The following is a 21,260-nucleotide window of genomic DNA, read 5'->3' as shown; positions in this document are numbered from 1 at the left end:
AGTCTCTTAAAGCATCAGAATTGTTCATTAACTAAAAAGAAATCTCTCAAATTTAAGTAATAAAAGCTCAACTATGTTCTGAGCATGAATCATTTCTTAAAGTATTTTTACAGTAATATGTTTTCATTTTAAAATGCATATTCTTCTTTTGGTTTCAGCCACCACATTACAAAAACATATAATTTTTATTATTTTATATTTCACTCCAAAGAGGGTACATTTTAAAACACTGTGTTCAAGTTGTCGCATGGACTATGAAAATGGAGGCTTTCGAAATTGATCACATATTTTTAGTCATGCACAACTTTGCACATGGGCCACACTGTTGCTATTCAGGTGCATGCTTTAAAATGGATCCAACCTCACTGTGATATCAGTTCAAGGATAATGGATTGCATTGCAGCAGAGCGGATATTTTGGTGTCATTTCTGTTTTTAAACATCTGAACATGATACTGTTCACATATGTTGCTTAAATAGTACAGATAAACTAATTTTAACTGGAATCAAAACGTCCCTATGTTTAGATTACATTTAAATGGGACATTCGAAGCTCTCTTCAGATCCAGGATCAGGTTCCATCACATTCAATCTACACATTCCTCCCCCTTTTACACATCTCTCTCTCTCTGAACCAGAAACTGACCTTTGACCCCAAAGAATGGTATATTAAGCGACCTTATTATGAGTTTGTATGGTAACCAGGTATAGGAGACTGTGTTTGATCAGCAAAGTGCATTCTTTAACCTTAAACAAACATAAGGTCTCGTAGATGACTGTCTTACGGCTGCTGTTGACCTGCGATGACCCTCTGAGGCTATTAAAATGCAAAGCACTGTTAAACCTGGGTTCTCATCTTGAGATGGCATGCATGCTCACACTGCATGATTTAACCTTTAACCCTAAAAAAAGATTTTCATGATATCACCATGGCAAGGCTCCCTCTGAAGCCTTCTTGGAATTCCTGAAATACAGTTGAAGACAAAATTATTGTTTTTTTTTTAACATTTCCTTAATGATGTTTAAAAAAAAAAAAGCAAAGATTTATTGTCACAGTAATATATATATATAGTATGTTTACTTTATATTATATTTATATATAGTATGTATATATATATATATAAATATAAAAAAATATATATATATATATATATATATATATATATATATATATATATATATATATATATATATATATATATATATATATATATATATATATATATATATAAGTCTTATTTCTTTTAGTTTGTATGGAATTAAAGCAGTTTTCATTTTTTAAACTGGATTTTAAGGTCAGTGTTATTAGCCCCTAACTACTATTGTCCAATGACTTGCCTAATTAAACTAACTTGCCTTGTTAACATAATTAACATATTAGTTAAGCCTTTAAATTGTACTTTCAGCTGAAAACTACTATCTTGCACAATAACTAGTAAAAATATTATGTACTGTCATACAAAAATGCTAATAATTTGCATTCAACTGTTTATAAAAGGAAGTGACAAAAAACAAGCACGTAATACATGGTTTGAGTTTATTTTTTACCAATTGCAATGATCCCAAAAATTATTTAGTTTAATAGCTAAGATACATTTAAATTAATCAATGGCTTTGTAATAGACAACAAGTCAAATTAAGTTTCATTTAAAACATTTAAAAATGGAGTTTGTTGTTTCTTAGGTTGTGGGTTGTTGGATTCACTGCTGCTCAATAGTTTTGGGTTAAGATTTTTGTAATATTATTAAAAGGAGTGTCTTGTGTAGTGACCAGTATTTGGTGTTAAATTGCTGAACCATACGTGCTAAAAAAAAGTGGCCTTATTCTATCAAATAATTCATGTCAAAAAAGTATTCATGTTCAAAATATCACATTTAAAAATATTCATTTCAAAAAGGGGCTGGAGTCATTTAGATAATTTATTGAAATCATAAGGCGTATGATGATTACTATTGTTGTTATTATTATTCAAAAAGTATATTTAAATTATTGTAACAGCCTTTTGAGTGATATTTTTGTGAATAAAATAGTTTATTCAGAAATAAAGTCACTAAAATCATTAAATCACTAACCTTTATTTAGTTGAATAATCAATAATTACTTGGTTAACCATTTTAATATCAAATTGATTAAATTAAATTAAGATAATAAGAGGGATATGGGTAAATGTGTAAAATTATTATTAAGATGGACACAAAATGATGAGACAAAAAAAAAGATAAACCTGCTTAGAAAAATAAATGTGGCTAAGAAAAATTAGGTGTATAAAATGTTTTGCAGAAGCCACTTTGTTTTTTCATTATTAAATCAAATATTACTTATTTTTTGGGTCACTGCAATTTCTATTAATATCAGCATATAATAGAATTGTTCATTCATTCATTCATTCATTCATTCATTCATTTTCTTTTTGGCTTAGTTCCTAAATTAATCAGAGGTTGCCACAGCGGAATGAACCGCCAACTAATCCAGTATGTGTTTTACGCATCGGATGCCCTTCCAGCTGCAACCCATCCCTGGGAAACATCCACACACACTCACTCACAGTCATACACTATGGACAATTTAGCCTACCCAATTCACCTGTACTGCTTGTCTTTGGACTGTGGGGGAAACTGGAGCACCCGGAGGATCCACGTGCAAACTCCACACAGAAATGCCAACTGACACAGCCGAGGCTCGAACCAGCGACCTTCTTGCTGTGAGGCAACAGCACTACCTATTGCCCCACCATGTCATCCCTTAAATAATAGAATCTAAATAGTAAATCCTCAGCTGTTTGGTTTTGAATAAAATATTTTTACAGCACATTTTTACAGCACATGGAGAGCTTTGACAAAGTCTGTCTGTGTTTCGAAACTAGCCGAACACATGTTTCTGATCTGAATCACTTCCTTGCTTTAATCTTGAGCTACCTTTAGATGATGCTCCACATATGGAGCAGCTCTAACTCTCCTTCTCCCACTGCAAGGATCAGGTTTAAGCAACACGATCTCCCGGTTTTAAATAGTAGTTCAAAAAAACGCCTACACTTTCATGGACATAGAGACATGCATGAGTATGCACAAATGTATGCTTACCTATTCATTACACACATTTTGATTTGAGCTATTCAGAAGTATATAATATGTAACTGTACTGTAATGTTGTCAAAAGTATTCATATTTTAAGATTATCATCATTGAAGTACTTGAAATCCAACACACTCTTATTCAGAAAGCCTAAGCCAGTTATAGGCATTACGGTTTAATATTGTTTCTGTTACAGTTTTACTTCGTTTGTTTATCCTCTCATTTCAAGGTTGATGCTCAAATGATATCAATTTACCTCTGAAACATTATGTATATAGTGACATTTTGTCTTGAAAAACTTTACTTAAAGACTCCCACTATACCTATTATACCTATACCTATTACCTATTTAAATCAAGTCAAATGTTCAGCTTTTGTGTGTGTGTGTGTGTGTGTTTACACTCACACATTTGCACGAGACATCTATTTTCTGTATTATTTGTCATTTCAGTTTGTTGTTTTGTTCACATGCTCTACAGAAACAGAAGACTATGATTGGCCGTGAAGGTGATCAGTTCACCAAACTCACCATTGTTTACTGAGTGTAACCACAGATACAGGGACACTGGAGCATTTTAAAGTCATGTTGATCAGCTGGTTTGTCTTTAAACTGATATACGAGCGATCTGCTAATGAATCACAGCTTAAAATGCCCCAGTGTCCTTGTATCGGTGGTTACACTCGGTAAACAGTGGTGAGTGCGGTGGACTAATGACCTTCACAGCCATAGTCATTTCTGTTGAGCACATGACCCAATGGCAAATCAGCTGTGTTTAAGAATATGCTCAATAGTACTTAAATGTTAGTGGGAAATGGACGTTTTTAAAATGTCAGTATCGATTGGTACCAAATTCCAGTATCGTGCAGCCCTATTCCAACTACGGTCAACTCTGTTACATTGGTTATAAAAAGGCATATCAATCTTTAAAATGCTTATAGAAAAAGCATGTGACTTGCTTCAAGTGATGTCACTTCCTCTTGCAGAAAACTCTGGGTTTACGTTCAAAATTACCTACTAGATACTGCATTTGAATTTAAATGTACTATTCGACTGTTAGAAAAGTATGTTCTATAATGTGAGTATGGAACTTGGACATACTACATCGGCCATTTTGTCATTTTGTGTCGCTTCACTCCCATTCATGAATTTTCTTGCAATGCATCATTAGATATAGTAGCATGTATAAGATGCACACTTCAGAATCTCGCCGGTAGTCAAACTACTCGTCCGGTTTTTCAAATTCTATGATTTCGAACATATTACTCGGCTTGCATACTGATTTTAGGGTATAGTATTGAAGGATGGATTTCAGACGCAGCCTGGGAGGCACGTAATTTATTCTTCTCTCTCTATTTTATATAAAAAAATAGATATACATACAGTAGATTTGATTATTTGTAACTCTGTTATTGTAAATTTTCAGTGAATTTCTCATTTACTGTTTAAATCCAGCAATATGATGTTAATTCATAAAATTTGGTTTTAGACATGCGGTATGGGGGTGACGCGGTGGCGCGGTAGGTAGTGCTGTCACCTCACAGCAAGTTGGTCAAAGGTTCGAGCCTCGGCTGGGTCAGTTGGCATTTCTTTGTGGAGTTTGCATGTTCTCCCTGCATTACTGTGCTCCAGTTTGCCCTACAGTCAAAAGACATGTGGTACAGGTGAATTGGGTAGGCTAAATTGTTCGTAGTATGAGTGTAAATGAGTGAATATGGTTGTTTCCCAGTGATGGGTTGCAGCTGGAAGGGCATCCGCTGCATAAAACATGCTGGATAAGTTGGCAGTTCATTCCGCTGTGGCGACCCCAGATTAATAAAAGGACAAAGTTGAAAAGAAAATTAATTAATTTAATAATTCATTAACAATTGTAAAATTATTAGAATGCTGCATATTTCCAAAACAATAAAAACTACAATTTAATAAATGAATGAATGAATGAATGAATGAATGAATGAATGAATTCGTTCATTCATTTACTCACTCACTCATTCATTTAAAGTGAACATCTGATCAACTGTCCTGAATTGACTATAGCAAAATTCTTAATATCCATGCTTGAGGCTTTAACTCTGGCAATTGAAGAAATGAAGACATGTACAGAAATATTGTCATTTTAATTAATGCTGTGTTAATTTTTTGCTGTGTTGTTTCAAAAAATTGTATCAAGTATCAGTTTTATTTATTTTTTTATTTTTAAGGTATCGTATCAAAATGAGAAATTTCAGTCTCACTAATCCATTCAGTATTGGATTTCCTGGAACCATGTCCTGAGACGCACCCACTAGCACAGAAATACACCCGTGAGTAACGCCCGGGACTCAAATGAAGCTCCTAATGAGGACTTGGCCAATGGGAATTGAGGGATTACTTTTTGTAATGTGATAATGAATCATGTCATTAAGCATTCCCGTGTGAAATCCATAGATCGTCTTGAGATAAGTCAGATCATTATATTTAGAAAGCCCAGACTGGGTTGCAAAGTCCTTAAATGTGAAGCAGTTTGTTTACAGGAAATAACAGCATATCATGTATTTAATATTAACTCACTTGATATTGTTTCTAGTGTTACAACATAATTTTGTTTTACCTTAAAGTGATAGTTTAACATATACTGTATTCCCAAATATTTTTTTTTAAATGTGCTGAAACTCGCTGTGAGAGCTAATAGCTTATTCCACAACATATGTGATGCCGTTCACAACGTGTAAACTGTAGACACATTTGCACTGGTGGTTTGATGGACACAATCAAGTTTGACCTTATGTATTCAACTATATATTGTCTGTCTGTCTGTCTGTCTGTCTGTCTGTCTGTCTATCTATCTATCTATCTATCTACTGTATCTATCTATCTATCTAAAACTTTTTTATTATATTTTGGAAAATATTTTAAAATCTAAACAATTAATTTCAGTCTCATTGGGTGGATCAAACTGTTATAAATGCATGCCTTCTTGTTTCATAAAAGAAAGTCCTACACATTTGTAACAACATTCACATATTCACATAAATGATGGACGAATCCCTTCAGCACTCAACCGATTATTGACTTTAGACCAGCCAATAACTGAAAACGGAAAATGAAAATGAGAAAGTGGGACTGCAGGGAAAGCTGCTTTCCTGTCTCAGGCCCGCATCTGCGTCTTAAAGAGGGAAAGTTTGGGTAATGGAAGTTTTGGTGTTCCCAACTGGAATAGAAAGGGAATGTTATTAATACACTGCGAAAATGTGTTTTTTGGAGACAAAGGGTGGAAAGGAGACAAAGGGTGTTTTATGTTGTGGATTGTGCGTAATGTTGTACTGTGTGCACAAATAGCAATTCAGTTGCTTTATTAGCACATTTTCATTCCTGAATGAGGTGCTAAAACATTCCACAATTTAACATTCAGTTTTCAAAATCTCATATTTAAATTTACATTTACTCATTTAGCAGATGATTTTATCTTTAAAAAAAGGTTTAAAAAAAGCACTCAGAGATCATCAGAGTTTAGTAGTATATACTGTAGATGATTTTGTAAGTCTAAGCTGCTAAATGTAAAAGTCCGGCTGCACAATATATCGTTTCAATATTGATATTGCAATGTGCGATTCTGCAATAGTCACATCGCTGGACCTGCAATGTGAAGTTGGGGTTATAAATAAACAATTTAAAAGTACTTATGATATGATTTTTTTGGGATCATAGTAAAGTTTAACTCTGTAGTGTGAAATATGCTTGTTTGGATTTGTTTTTAAAGCATGTGACTGTAAGATTTCAAGGGAAATTAAACCAGGCACAAGAAATGATAAAGTTTGTCACTTTAACAAGGATGAATTGTTTCTTGTATACAATGATGACTACATGCTTATTTTCCATTTGATTATTGAATTTTCAATAATATTTTAATACTGCAGAAAATCATTATGTTGTTCTTGTTTCAGTGTTTATCTTCTATTGTTTTCATCATTTTTTTATTTTTTATTTTATTTAAATATATGTATTTTTGGATCATTTGAATTATTTTATGTCCTACAAATCATCCCAATCTATGCAAAATTATGAATTTTATCAAACTAGAGCCATTTAAATTATATTCAAATAGCAAAATATATTGCAGAAAAACAAAATATTGCAATGTCAGTTTTTTCAATATTGTGCAGTCCTGTATAAAAGTTTATATTTCTTCAAGCATGTGGTGAGGAGAGTGTCCAAAAGGTGGACTGTAAAGATATAGCTAGAAAACTAACTTTTTTTATGTGTCTTTTATAACATTTTATTGAACATAACACAAACTCGTATATGTTAGAACATTTACATTATGTTTTAGGACCCTATCATACACCCGACGCAATGCAGCGCAAGGCATGACGCAAATGTTGTTTGCTAATTTCAGCTCGACGCAAGAGTCGTTTTGAGGTTTTGCACCACACTGTTTAAATTGTAAATGCAGTTTTGCTCATATGTGTGCCCATAGGCGTTCTGGTTTAAAAAAGGAGGCGCGTTGAAGCGCATTGCTGGCGCGTTGCTATTTTGAGGAATTTAAATAGACTGTTCAATACCAGATCAAAGCAGGTCTATAGTCCAGCGCAGAGTGCGTTATTTGTGCACCTCGCATTACACATTGCTTAATGCACACAGGGTGTACAGCAATATGCAAATGTCTTTACAAATGAAAAAGAATTAAATAATTTAAATATTACAAATAATTTTTTTTAAAAGCACAATTTGCTTTTGTATAACGTTATTATTAATAGTAGCATAATTTATTATATGCATATTTATATTTGTTTTATTAAAAACAAGCTTAGATTTGCCCACCTGTCAGGATTTAGACCATATGGGGCACAGCATGTGTATTAGGATATAACTCAATTTTTTGAACACACTTCGTTATTATTGTTTATTTATTCGTTTGCTGGAAATTAGAACTGAATTTAGAAATAGTTTTGAAACAAATCTTTGCGCTTAACTAAATTAATTAATAAATTAATTATGTATAGGCTAATGATTATCTGTGCGTACAACACATTTCCTTATCCACAAGAGTGAAAGTGAATATAAAGAATAAGGAGGCTCGTCTCTCATTCTCGCGCTGTAGATGCTCTGTTTAACTGTTTTCTCTCTAGTGAAGTGTTCAGGTTTTACACTCACAAAGTCCATGTAAATAGCAAATGCGCTATGACTCTTAAAGGGAATGGGAGATGAGACTCTGATTGGTTTATTCTCAAAACACTCTTATAACTCATTAAGAGAATAAGCTCAACCCTGTTATACCATGCTCCATGGATCAAAGCGTTTTTTTTTTTCGTCCTTAAAATAGCAAAGTGGATTCTGACACACCCTTAATGCATTTGCGCCCTGCGCTTTGGACTTTGCGCATGGATCGTCAAAAAAGAGCCCGTAATTTCTTGGATAATATGGCCAATATGTCCTAAACTGATCAAAATGCACTTTAACAAAATTGTCCTAACAAGTTTCCAGTAACAAGGAATTTGTCTGTTTGCACCTAAAGCGATGGGACAGAAACATTTAAATACCTGCCATTCAGCATACACTGATAACCTCCAACAAATTGGTTGGTTGTAATCTAATTAGAACATATTTAACAGTCTTAAAAGTACATAGGCTAAGTGACTAATGTGCTTTGAGTGACTGACTCACGGTTCTGGAGATCATTTTCAAACCGTTTGCTTTTAATTTCGGTCCGCTGCTGCTTTCAGTAGTATGGCAGTAAATGTAATATAATTATATTCAAAATCACATTGCTAGCATTTAACACTAAATAAAGCATAATCTGTACCTGAGGTGATTATTGACATAGAAGAATATTGCTGCGACATTGTGGAAAAAAAAAACATTTCTAAAATAGAAATTTCACATTGAGGTAAGGACAAAAACTAGTTTTAACATGGAAAAGATAGCTTTTATCACGTATAGTGATGACATGGTGTATTACAGTTGTTATATATATGACCAGAAATCAATATGAAGTTCTGAGCTTGTCATTTAAATCAATGATAATATTACCAACTCTTTTCTCGACTTTTTCCAGCTGAACCCAGTTTTCGGTCATTCAAGATAATGACCGATGATGAGCATGATTGATTACTCGCACTACAGGAAGAATGATTCCACTATCTTGGACTTGGTCGTCAGTAGGTTAACAATTTGCTTAGTTGGTGTGGAATTTCTGTCACTTAGATACCAAAATATCTGCAACAAACTCCCTATTCATTTGGTAATGCTGCACTTGAACCAAGAAACCTGGGAGAGCCAGAAACAACACCGTCACTTCATTGTGTCGAGTCATAGAATGTTTTAGTTATTGTTGGAATATTGTGGAAGGCAGTTTTCCTCTTTGGGTTGTCCAGACAAACCTTAGGAAATTGACTAAGATGATGTGAATGCATGAGTTGGCAAAGCTTGTTTGTATGCGAGTATGTGAGTGTTTGAAAAGGTATTTTATGGCCGCCACCACTTGGTCTTGGCCTGTTTCAAGGCTTTTATTCCCCTCGGAATGTCAAGCATATCAATCTCAGGGTTTTGTTTATTTGTTCTTTGATATGATGTTCTCACATCTTTCAAGAATTTGAAACATTTTTGGGCTCGTTGTTAGGGCTGCACAACATATTTAAAAAATGATTGTTATCGCGATAATAATGTAATATTCATATTGCAAAGAGGTGCAATAAATTATAATTATTATTTCATTTTAGGCATACACCAAAATGGAAATTCTAGGCCTAGCTCGGGATGCCCAAAGTGCAATGGCTTTGTGTGTGGGTGTACTTTCCACGAGGCTATCAGCACTGACTATTTTCCAAATTTTACTAATCAGATGGTGCCCTACCTCTTTATATTACCTTCTCAGTACGTTCTATTCTGCTTTAGGCTAGAAGGTGAATATAGAGCTGAAAATAAATACTAATAATGGGAGTAAAGACAAGAAAGGAACATAACAACAGCCAATAAGAGTCATCTGTCCAAGTTTTCATTCATACCCAGTTGGAGGAGTTTAAGTGTCTTGGGGTTTTGTTCACGAGTGAGGGAAGGATGTAACGTGAGATTGACAGGTGGATTGGTGCAGCGGCAGCAGTAATTCGGTCAATGTATTGGTCCGTTGTGTTAAAGAAGGAGCTGAGCCGAAAGGCAATGCACTTGATTTACCGGTCAATCTACGTTTCTGTTTTCACCTATGCTCATGAGCATCGGGTGATGACAGAAAGGACAAGATCTCACAAGCGGCCGAAATTAGTTTCCTTCACAGGGTAGCAGGGCACACCCTTATGGATAGGGTGAGGAGCTCTTTCACCTCGGAGGAGCTCTGCGCAGAGCGTCTGCTCCTCCACATCCAGAGAAATCAGCTGAGGTGGCTCGGGCATCTGTTTCCGATGCCTCCTCCTGGACGCCTACCTAGGGACGTGTTCCACCAGGAGAAGGCCTCAGGGAAGACCCAGTAAATGCTGGAGGAACTATGTCTCTCGGCTGGCTTGGGAACGCCTTGGGATGCCCCTAGAGAAGCTGGAGGTTGTGTCTGGGGAGAGGGAGGTCTTGAGTTTTCTCCTCGCGACCCGGCTCGGAAAAGCGAATGAAAATGAATGAATGATGAGTTCTCATTCATTTGTAGTGTCTGAATGTTTGCACAGAATAGTTTATTAGATCAGAAAGATATACATGTTTATTTTTATTATGATTATTACATTAAAAAATGTGCAAAAATTTTATAAAAACCTTTTTTTTCCTACAGAAATTTTATTTTGCAAAAAAAAAAAAAAAAAAAAAAATATATATATATATATATATATATATATATATATATATATATATAAAATATATATATATAAAAATGCAGTTATACATTTTTTAAAGAACATTTTAGGGACAAAATTATTAGCCCCTTTAAACACCTTGCCTGATTACCCTAACCTGCCTAGTTAACCTAATTAACCTAGTTAAGCTTTTAAATGTCACTTTAAGCTGTATAGAAGTGTCTAAAACATCTAGTAAAATATTATTTACTGTCATCATGGGAAAGATAAAATAAATCAGTTATTAGAGATGAGTTATAAAAACTATTATGTTCAGAAATGTGTTGAAAAAAAATCTTCTCTCTGTTTAACAGAAATTGAGGAAAAAATAAAACGGGGGCGAAAAATTCAGGGGGCTAATAATTCTGACTTCAAGCAATATCCACACTGAACAATAATGATTTTCTCTTAATTTCATTTCTGTCACTTGCCAAGTGTGATGCAATTGAAAGAAAAATGTATGGGTGCGATTATGACACTGTACGAATCTGCAAAATACCCCACAATAATGTCTCACAACAATAAACGACTGACACCCAAATTAGATTAAATTTTGCAGTTGGTTTTATGAAAGGTTAAACATAAGTATGATGGGATTCTTGTAAGGCGTTGAGCTGGTATTTATCATCCGTCAGCCCATAATTAACCAGTGAAAGTTGACTGATGAGGTTTAATGGGGTGTTTGGCTCATGTGTTTATCCATTTTGACGGATGTCTCAATGACTTCTTGCATCCACATCATGTGAGTTGTGTCATTTTTCCAAGTAAACAGAAAAATTACTCTTTGCAAAGCAGTAAACATTTACATGGATAGAAAGATTGATGCGTAGAGGGATAGATTGAATAGTGATGAATGGATAGAGCAATAGGGATAAATGGATGGATGGAATAATAGAGGATGGATAGATTTGTTGGATGAATGGATGGATACATGGATGGAACATATGCCCACATAGAAAGAGAAAGGGATTGATGGCTGAATAGAACAATATGTGGGTTTAGAGAACTTGATGAATAGATGGATTGGATGGATGGATGGATAGATGGATGGATGGATAGATGGATAGAGCAAAATCAAGGTCTATAGAACCTTTGATAGATGGAAAGAACATTTGATAGACGGGATAGAAGGATGAAGGATGATTCACAGAAAAAAGGATGGATGGATGGATGGATGGATAGATGGATGGATTGATGGATGAAACAACATAAAGGTCTATGGAACATTTGATAGATGGAAAGAACAATGGATGGATGGGATTAATGGGTAGAAGATTAATTTACAGAAAGAATCATGGAGGATTGTATGGATGCATGGATGGATGGATGGATAGAACAACATAAAGGTCTATAGAACATTTGATAGATGGAAAGAACAATGGATGGAATTGATGGATAGATAGAAGAAGTATGATTTACAAAAATATGCATGGATGTTTAGATGGATTGAATAGATGATGGATGAATGGATATATGGTTTATTTAAGAATATAAAGATGGATTGATAGAGAAATAAATAGTATGATAGATGATGAGCAGATAAATAACAGGATGGATGGATGATACACTGATGGATGTATGAAATGAAGGATGGACGAATAGACAGACATCAAATAAAAAAAATGCACATTTCAAAGCACTTTACAGGATCTTTAAGGAAAGCTTCACACTTTCAGACAGCACTGGCTACTGCAGGAGGAGACAAAAGTGAGCTGGAAAGTTGTAATATTTGTGTGTGTTGACACTTTGCTGTCTGAAATGTATCTATGGGGACCATCCTAACAGTCATCTGCCACTGTGCGGATGGTCAGACAGAGACAGCATGACTGATCAGCATGTCAAAGAGTAAACAAGTCCATGCAAGTTGCTGAATTCTGCAAGGTTTTGTGAGGTGACAAAAAATAAAGACCCAGGTCAAAACACTGGAGAAAAAAAGCCCAGTGATTCTTTAGCCTAGTGTATAAAATTATGACAAAACAGATGATTTTTGCTCACATTTTAAAGTTAGAAGGCTGAATGGCATGAAATGCTATCAGTCTACAGAGATTTCCCAGCATTTCTCTGTTGCAATCGGGAGATCACAATAATTAACCCCGAAAAATCCAGAGCAAAGCAAACACTACCAGATTACTAAGATAAAAATACAGCATTACAAAATACAAAAGAGAGAGTAAGGTTCTGTAAGGATTTATTCAGCTATAATTTGAAATGTATGCTGAAAAAAATGCAGTTTTCTCCCTTAAGGGCTGCCTATGAATCTCTGAAATTATTAATATTTAAAATAGGCACTATCCTTATAAATAAACTAGTTGCAATCTAACCAATGACATTCTCAACTGAGAAGCCTCAAAAGTACATTATGTTGTCTAACAGCTGCAATATTTGTCAAACTGTAGTCCTCTGCTTGGACAGAGTAATACAGAAGGGTCAAAAGGCTGAATAAGTGCTGATAATACTTTAATATGCTATCAGCCAAGCAGATTCGAAAACCAGAAAGAACTATTGTGTGTGTGTGTGTGTATATATATATATACATCAAGCATCTGTCAGTCAGTCAGTCAGCACGTCACCTTAAAGGGTTAAACAAATCAGGCACAGCATTACTCCGGTTAAAGTTTGCGCTGTTAAAATTCATTTACCCTTTAATACGTTTTGGTGCGATTATTATTACCCGCTATTAAAAAAACACAATGTTTTGAATGAGAAGCTGTAATGTAACCATGACGGGATGAGTTTTGGCGTGGCGCCCCGCCATAGAAGAATGAGTGTAGCGGAAACCATGCACTTTACCAACATTGTGTTTTAACCATGAACTTTCTATACTTTTGTTTACTGATTGAAATGTATGACAGTGCTACCCGTCTAATGGTTATTTATTTCATTAACAAGGTTATATTCAGAATGAACAAGCTCTAAATGTAACATTGCAATAGGAGACTACAAAGAGTATTTATAAAAAACTGTTCGTTTAGTTTGTTCATTAATGTTTCACAAAGAAATTATTTCAAAGCCCAAATGTTTATATAATTAATAATATTTGGAAATAATATTGGAATTGCTTTTAATTCAGAGTCACAGAGAACTAGTGTCAGAGTCACACACACTAGTGTGTGTGTGTGTGTGTATATATTATACCCACACATACAGTTGAAGTCAGAGTTATTAGCCCCCCTTTTTTCAAATTCTTTTTTAAATATATCCCAAATGATGTTTAAAATTTTTGAAATTTTCACAGTATGTCTGACAATATATATTTTTTCTGAAGAAAGTCTTATTTGATATATATCTATATTGATTTCAGTGAGAATAAGCAGTTTTTAATTGTTTAAAACCCATTTTAAGGTCCAAATTATTAGCCACTTTAAGCTTTTTTTTCTGACTGTCTACAGAACAAACTATCGTTATACAATAACTTGCCTAATTACAAAATAATAATCAAAATAAACGAGTCCCTTTTTATAGAAAATAGAGGGAATCGTTTTATTTAATAGGTTTTTAGTGAAAAAATGAAGGCATTAGAGTGATTTATGATAAAGATTGGATTGATTATGCTGAAAATTCTCCTGTGTCATAACAATATACAATTATCTGTTTATTTCTTTCTTTGTTGTTTTTTTCAGTGGTTAATTTTAATATTATTGCTTTAATCATAAGGTGGTCTTGGATTTGTTATTTTAACTTTCACTGTGTGATATGAGACATGAAAGCAGCATGAGTGTGTTGCCATTGATTGCATTCATAAAAAGATACGACTGATCAATAAAGTGACTGACTGATCAGAACCATGTATTTCAGAGAGCCGTGCAGTAGTTATTTAGCACCTGCTCTAATGCAGTATTGATCAGAACAAAGCAATGGCTTCTTTCCCAGCACTACCACACAGATTTGGCCAATACATTTTTTTTCCTCCACTTTCTGCAATCTAAGCAAACTATTGAAGCAGATCAAATGCAGTGCTGCTGCAGCTGGACAGAACTGTAGAGAAAGAAAGAGAGATTGCAAATCAGAGTAATTCAATTAAATTAACTTTAATTTAATTTAACATGCAAATGATAAATCCTGAATATGTTTTTTTTTTTTATTCGGTATTTTCGGTTATATTTGGAGATTTGCAGTACTGCTATATCATTTATTATTGTAAATTAGAGCAGTCAGACATAAGTCATATGTGCTTGCAAAATCTCAATCTGTGTTTTACTTCAAACTTTTAATTTGAACTTTTTCAATTTTTTTTATTGTTCTATTAAATACTGTAAAATTAGCTTTTGCAATTGTGTATTACTACATTTTAAAAACTAGTTCTCTGTGACTCTGAATTAAAAGCAATTCCAATATTATTTCCAAATATTATTAATTATATAAACATTTGGGCTTTGAAATAATTTCTTTGTGAAACATTAATGAACAAACTAAACGAACAGTTTTTTATAAATACTCTTTGTAGTCTCCTATTGCAATGTTACATTTAGAGCTTGTTCATTCTGAATATAACCTTGTTAATGAAATAAATAACCATTAGACGGGTAGCACTGTCATACATTTCAATCAGTAAACAAAAGTATAGAAAGTTCATGGTTAAAACACAATGTTGGTAAAGTGCATGGTTTCCGCTACACTCATTCTTCTATGGCGGGGCGCCACGCCAAAACTCATCCCGTCATGGTTACATTACAGCTTCTCATTCAAAACATTGTGTTTTTTTAATAGCGGGTAATAATAATCGCACCAAAACGTATTAAAGGGTAAATGAATTTTAACAGCGCAAACTTTAACCGGAGTAATGCTGTGCCTGATTTGTTTAACCCTTTAAGGTGACGTGCTGACTGACTGACTGACAGATGCTTGATGCGTGAGGCCACCAAACACAACGTATATCCATTTCACTTCACTTCAGCACGCATTAATGTTGCTCTGTAGGTCTATTAGAGACATTCATAAATATTCTTAGCAAATCTAATAAACGCTGAAGACATACTCGTTACATAAACGCACTAAATTGCTCTTCAGCAGTATTATTTGAGAGCGCACAAGAAGATCTGCACGCTCTTGAAGCGGCGTATATTTGAGGGGCCGTGCAAGAAGTTTTGTGCACAAACAGAGGAAATCTGCACACAAGCAAAGAGATTCGTATGCTCGTAGGCTATCACATAAATGCAATCTCAACTTCTAATACTGCGCTCATGACATTTGTCATTGAAAGAACGCCACAGTTGTAGTGGATTTGCACAATTGAGGAAATAGGAAACTTTCCACTCCTAATATAATGCTTGAGGATGATATCATTTTTATTTTTGGGTGATCTATTTCTATACCAAGTGTAAACAGTGGAGATGCTCGGATCGATCGGCCGAAGATTGGTATTGGCCAATAATTACATTTAATAACACTATCAATACTTGCTAGGCTGGCCATTCTTATAGTCCGAACAAAAGTGTTTGTATTAGTTGGAGATGAGCAAAATATTTGAATGACCTTGCATGCATTTAGGCCTTTTTACAAATAAAAACTAAAAAAACTTCTGTGTTTTAACAACATTGCAAGTTTACTAAAACCTGTCTGCAAATACAAAAAAAAAAAAAATTAAGATGAATATTTAATAATATAACTTCTTGTTGTTATATTCTTATTGTGATTAAACAGTAGTTTATAGGCCTATTTCCTTTTAGTTAAAAGTCATGGATTTATAGTTGTGCACTTTAACTTCTTTTGCATTTATTATGCTCTCCAAATTTTTTGAGAGTTGATGTTGAATTATTCTTCCCTCATTTAGAAATCGTTTCCAAATAGAATTATTTGTCATTTTTCTTACCAGTCTTGTATTTGTTATATCTTTTCTCTGTAAAGCTGCTTCTGACCATGACATGATCACACCTAAATGGCTATAAGAGACACATTTAAGGGATTATATGCAATGTCCCTATTTTGTTCTCTGATAAAACAAGCATCTCAATTCTCAATCTCAATTTAAGTATTATACTTGATTATCATATTCAGTATCAGGGAAATGTGCTTTATGCATTATAAAGCTTGAAGCATTAGAATTGGTGCTTGGTATTAGCCGATCACCATGACAAGGTTTGGGCTACAAAAATTCTGATTGAAGCATCAGTTGTCAACAGGATTTAAGTGAAACAACTATAAGAAAAATACAGGCGGGGCTCACTTTTGTCCATTGGTTATTGATTGGGTTGTTGAGTTGTATATTGATTAATCTCATTTGAGTGACAGATTGTCCTGCCCTCATGTGGTAAACAAGTCATCAGACAGAAGATGTTGTTGCAATTAGAAGAGATAACCAAGTAAATTAAACTTTACAAGGCCACGCAAAAAAAAAAAAATAAATAAAGAAGATTTAGGTTTTGATTTTATCTTGATTTAACTTTGTATCCTATAAAACAAGCTAAATAATTCAAGCTTGAACTCCTTGAACTTTGTTTTGTGCTCAGCCTTATGGCAATGACAGGCTCGCAGAGGTGAATCAAAGAAGGGGGGGCAAGGATAGATAGAATAACGGAGTGTGTGTGAGTGTTAGTGTGCGTGCGTGCGTGCGTGCGTGTGTGTGTGTTAGAGAAAGAAAGCAATGCAGGAGCTTTAGCAGCAGGCCATACTCTGCTCCCGAACTGCTGTGTCATCTAGTCTGCATGGGGCTTTTCTCTGTTTGTGTGTGTTTTAGCCACGAGAGGAGCCCGTGTCCTGGCTTTGATTGTGCAAACACATCACTTATTACAACAACACAGCCTCAATGCAAAATCAAACAATGTTTTGGGAAAGAAGAAGATTGGGTGCCAGTGATGATGTCAATAGTTGTGTTTTTTTTTCTCCATAACTGTTGACTAGACTTTTCTTAGCTTGAAGTACAGTAGCAGTCTTTGCTGAGTCAATGTGGATGTGCTGAATTATGCTTGCTTTATTCTTTTATTATGAAAAAAAAATAGAGTATACTATTTAAAAATGCTAGGTCAGATATGAACAGACCTAATCATGGGGTTAAACATTAAGGTCACTTTTTATTTTAAGTAACAATTCACACTATTTACTGTTATATTACTTGCCTATTACATAGATATTAGCTGTTTACTGGTTTATTTATTTTATTTTAATTATTTATTTGTTTTATTTTTATTATCTTTTATTTATTTATTTATTTATTTATTTATTTTACTTATTCTACAGCACTAATACCTCAACCCAACATCTACTTTAAAGTCAGCATGAACCAAAAGCTGCAACCCTTATATATATATATATTATATATATATATATATATATATATATATAGTGATGCAGTTCATAGAGAAATGTAATAAATATCAAATAAGAAAACAGTGGATGTGGCTTTTTTCCCTACTGCCAGCTGATTGGATGAAGTAAAGTAGGTATTTCTTTCAAAAAGATCTGGAGAAGTGTTTCTGGAAAGTTATTACAACCTAACTGACACCTCCTCTTCGCCATTTCTGTTTGATGTCATATCGCGGTCAAAACTGACAGTTAGAGGGGCGTGGTTAAGTATGTTAACCATGCCCAATAGCTCAGGCCGACGTAATCAGATAATTTTCAGATTTCAGTTTTACATTACAAGGGCAATTATATATTTTTTTCTTTATGGCATGCACAGATAAATTCTTTACCACTGTGAGGTAACAAAATCAATGTGGTTATTTTTGATTTCATGTGTACTTTAATAATTATTAATAAGCAGTAAATGTATTGAGGTAAAGTCTTAGTCAATAGCTAGTTAATAGTGAGAAGTGTATCTTAAAATTAAATTTCATTAAAAAAATGTAACCCAATTGACCCAACATTTTGTTTTAGAGTGTTTGTAATGTTGTTGTTAATTGTCTTTGTTGTTTAATGTTTGGAAAGCTTGCATCAAATTGACATCTGTTTGTCAACACGTCAACATTTGTTTTATTATGACACCCTTTGTTGAGCTGACAGGCATAAATAAACATGTGAAAAGCTATTCAACGAATCCCTGCAATAATTCAGACAGATCATATGTTGGTGAGCTGTCATTCACACATTTAAATACCTTTATGGTTAGCTAAAATTCTTGATTCTGATTGGCTGGAAGGTGTGCAATAAAATCTTAATGTATTGGTAGTTCTACTCAGATGGAGGTTATTTTAACACTGCGTAATGCAATTACAATCCTTAAATCCATTCATTATTTATTTATAAACCATTTACACTTAAAAGGGCAATATATTTGGTAATAGACGACAACTGATTAGGAAATCATTGATTCAATCATTGACATAATCTTGTTTTCACAGACTTTTAGGTGCCATTATAACACGCAAGTGTATTCTGAATAATAACAGTTATATTTATACAAGTATTTATTCATATTTTAATAATAACATTTATTTTAGATTTTTTTTTTTTTGGTTTATTTGGTGTTTTTGATTCTTTGTTTTAGTTTTTACTATGTCTTTTGTATTTTTGTATGAATAATCTTTGTTTTGTTCTGAGTTTAGATTTTAGTTTTCTTGTTTTAATGTTTGTATTTTGCTTTGTTTTTAACACTTAACATCTTTGTTTATTTTTCTAATGGGAACATTCAGATACGAACAGAAGTATTATTATCGGGAAATGTTAAAGTGATAGTTCACAAAACAATTAAATAACATTAGCATTTACTCTCCCTCATTTGGTTTTAAACCTTTATGGGCCCTATCAACACCCTCCCAATAAGCCGTAAGATGTGTATGGCACGATTTGTTACTTTTTTTCAGACTATTTTTCACGTTTTGCACCTTGTTGTTTAAATAGCTAATCCAAATGCTTCACTTTGTGGACTCATGGGTGTGCTGGTCTAAAAAGGAAAAGAGATGAGACTGATTTAATGCACATTATACTCAAAACACACCCATTAAGAAAATAAGGACAACCCTGTTAGACCAAGCGCCGGGGCAAAACCATATTTTTCCATCCTTAAAATAGCAATAGTGGATTCGGACATGCCCTTAATGCTTTTGTACCATGTGCTTTAGACTTTCGTCTAGATCGTTAAAATAGAACCCTATGTGTTTCTTTCTTCTATTAAACATAAAATTTTAAGAATGCTGTTTTTTTAAATATATGCTATATTATAAGTGATTTTGAAGAAAACTATAATATAATATTACATTTTGCTGGCATTGACTTCCATAGCAGAAAAAACAAAAATATTACCAAAGAGGATAGAATTATTACAAGGCGACACAAAGAGGCGATTTAGGAAACAGCCACTTGATGCCGCAGTGGCCATTTTGGAAATTCCAATAGAACAACAGCATATTATAAGTCTGTAAAATAAACTATTAAAAGTGCTGATGATTGTAATAGTAAGTGGGGTTTGTCGTCTTTCAGGTTGTATCTCAGCTTTAATGCGCTTTTAAAATAAATAAATAAAAATCAAGGCAGCTGCTTGCCATCGCGACAGCAATAAGATCCAATGGACAGCCGATCGCTTTTACTCCAAAATCCAGGGATGTTGCAGGGCGCTGCTGTTGCAATGGAACGTTCTATTGAGTGTCGCCTCTTGGTAATTCTAAGCACTTTGTTACTACAGAAGTCAACAGCTACCAGCATTTTTCTAAATTTATTATTTTGTGTTCAACAGAAGAATGCAACTCAGTTATGTTTGAAACAAGTAAAGGGTGAGCAAATGATGACATGAATTTCCTTTTTGGTTGAATTATCCCTTTAAAAACCCAACACTGCAGATTTAAATGAGTGTTTATTTTTGTTCTATTTTAGCTTGTTTTCATCGCACACAGCCACGGCCATATTAAATGAAAAGTATAAGATAAAAAAAACATGCAGTCATCAAGGAGAATTTGTGGTGGCATTTAGCTAAAGACTTGACAGGTTGTAAATTACTTTTATTGAAAGCGTTTAAAGTCATCATTCTAAACGCTGAGCTAAAAAAAAATTAGGTGGTTAGATAAATTACAGGGAAACCCAACCAAAGTCCCACACTGTAAAAAAAAAAGCCACAAATTAGCAGTTTTCTGTATTTTGTGATTCATGTTTTTGCTTTTTTCCATTTATTCATGCTTTTAAATCGCATTTTGGAACCTCAATCTTTTTTTCAACAAGTTTTAATATTGAAAAGTTTGAAAAAGTGACGTTTAGGAACACTTTAGGTAGTTTAAAGTGATATTGTCATGGTTGCTGTTGTATACTGTATTACATTACAAAAACCCTGTAATAAACTTCCATGCCATTTTCTGTTAGTTTACAGATACATTTCCCTATAGATTGTTTCTTATATTATTTCAAGTTACCAAAATGTCTATAAAAATCACTTTGTTAAACTGCAGATTGTAATTTTCAACATCAAAAGTCAATAAAGCAGAAATTAACATCCCATGATGCAATTCACAACCGTAAATAAAACACATGAGAATCACAA

General features: G+C 33.7%; 1 protein-coding gene across 17 annotated transcripts in view; it reads left to right on the top strand.

Annotated features, from left to right (window-relative positions):
• The window catches only part of pleca (plectin a), a 213,972-nt gene that overhangs the window by 59,204 nt on the left and 133,508 nt on the right, over nt 1-21,260 (top strand). The gene's annotated exons all lie outside the window — the stretch shown is intronic.

This window comes from Danio rerio, chromosome 19 (assembly GCF_052040795.2).
Source record: "Danio rerio strain M-AB ecotype USA chromosome 19, GRCz13ab, whole genome shotgun sequence".
NCBI classification, from domain to species: Eukaryota; Metazoa; Chordata; class Actinopteri; order Cypriniformes; family Danionidae; genus Danio; species Danio rerio.
The sequence above is the reverse complement of the archived record's forward strand: the minus strand, read 5'-3'. Positions and strand labels throughout refer to the sequence as shown.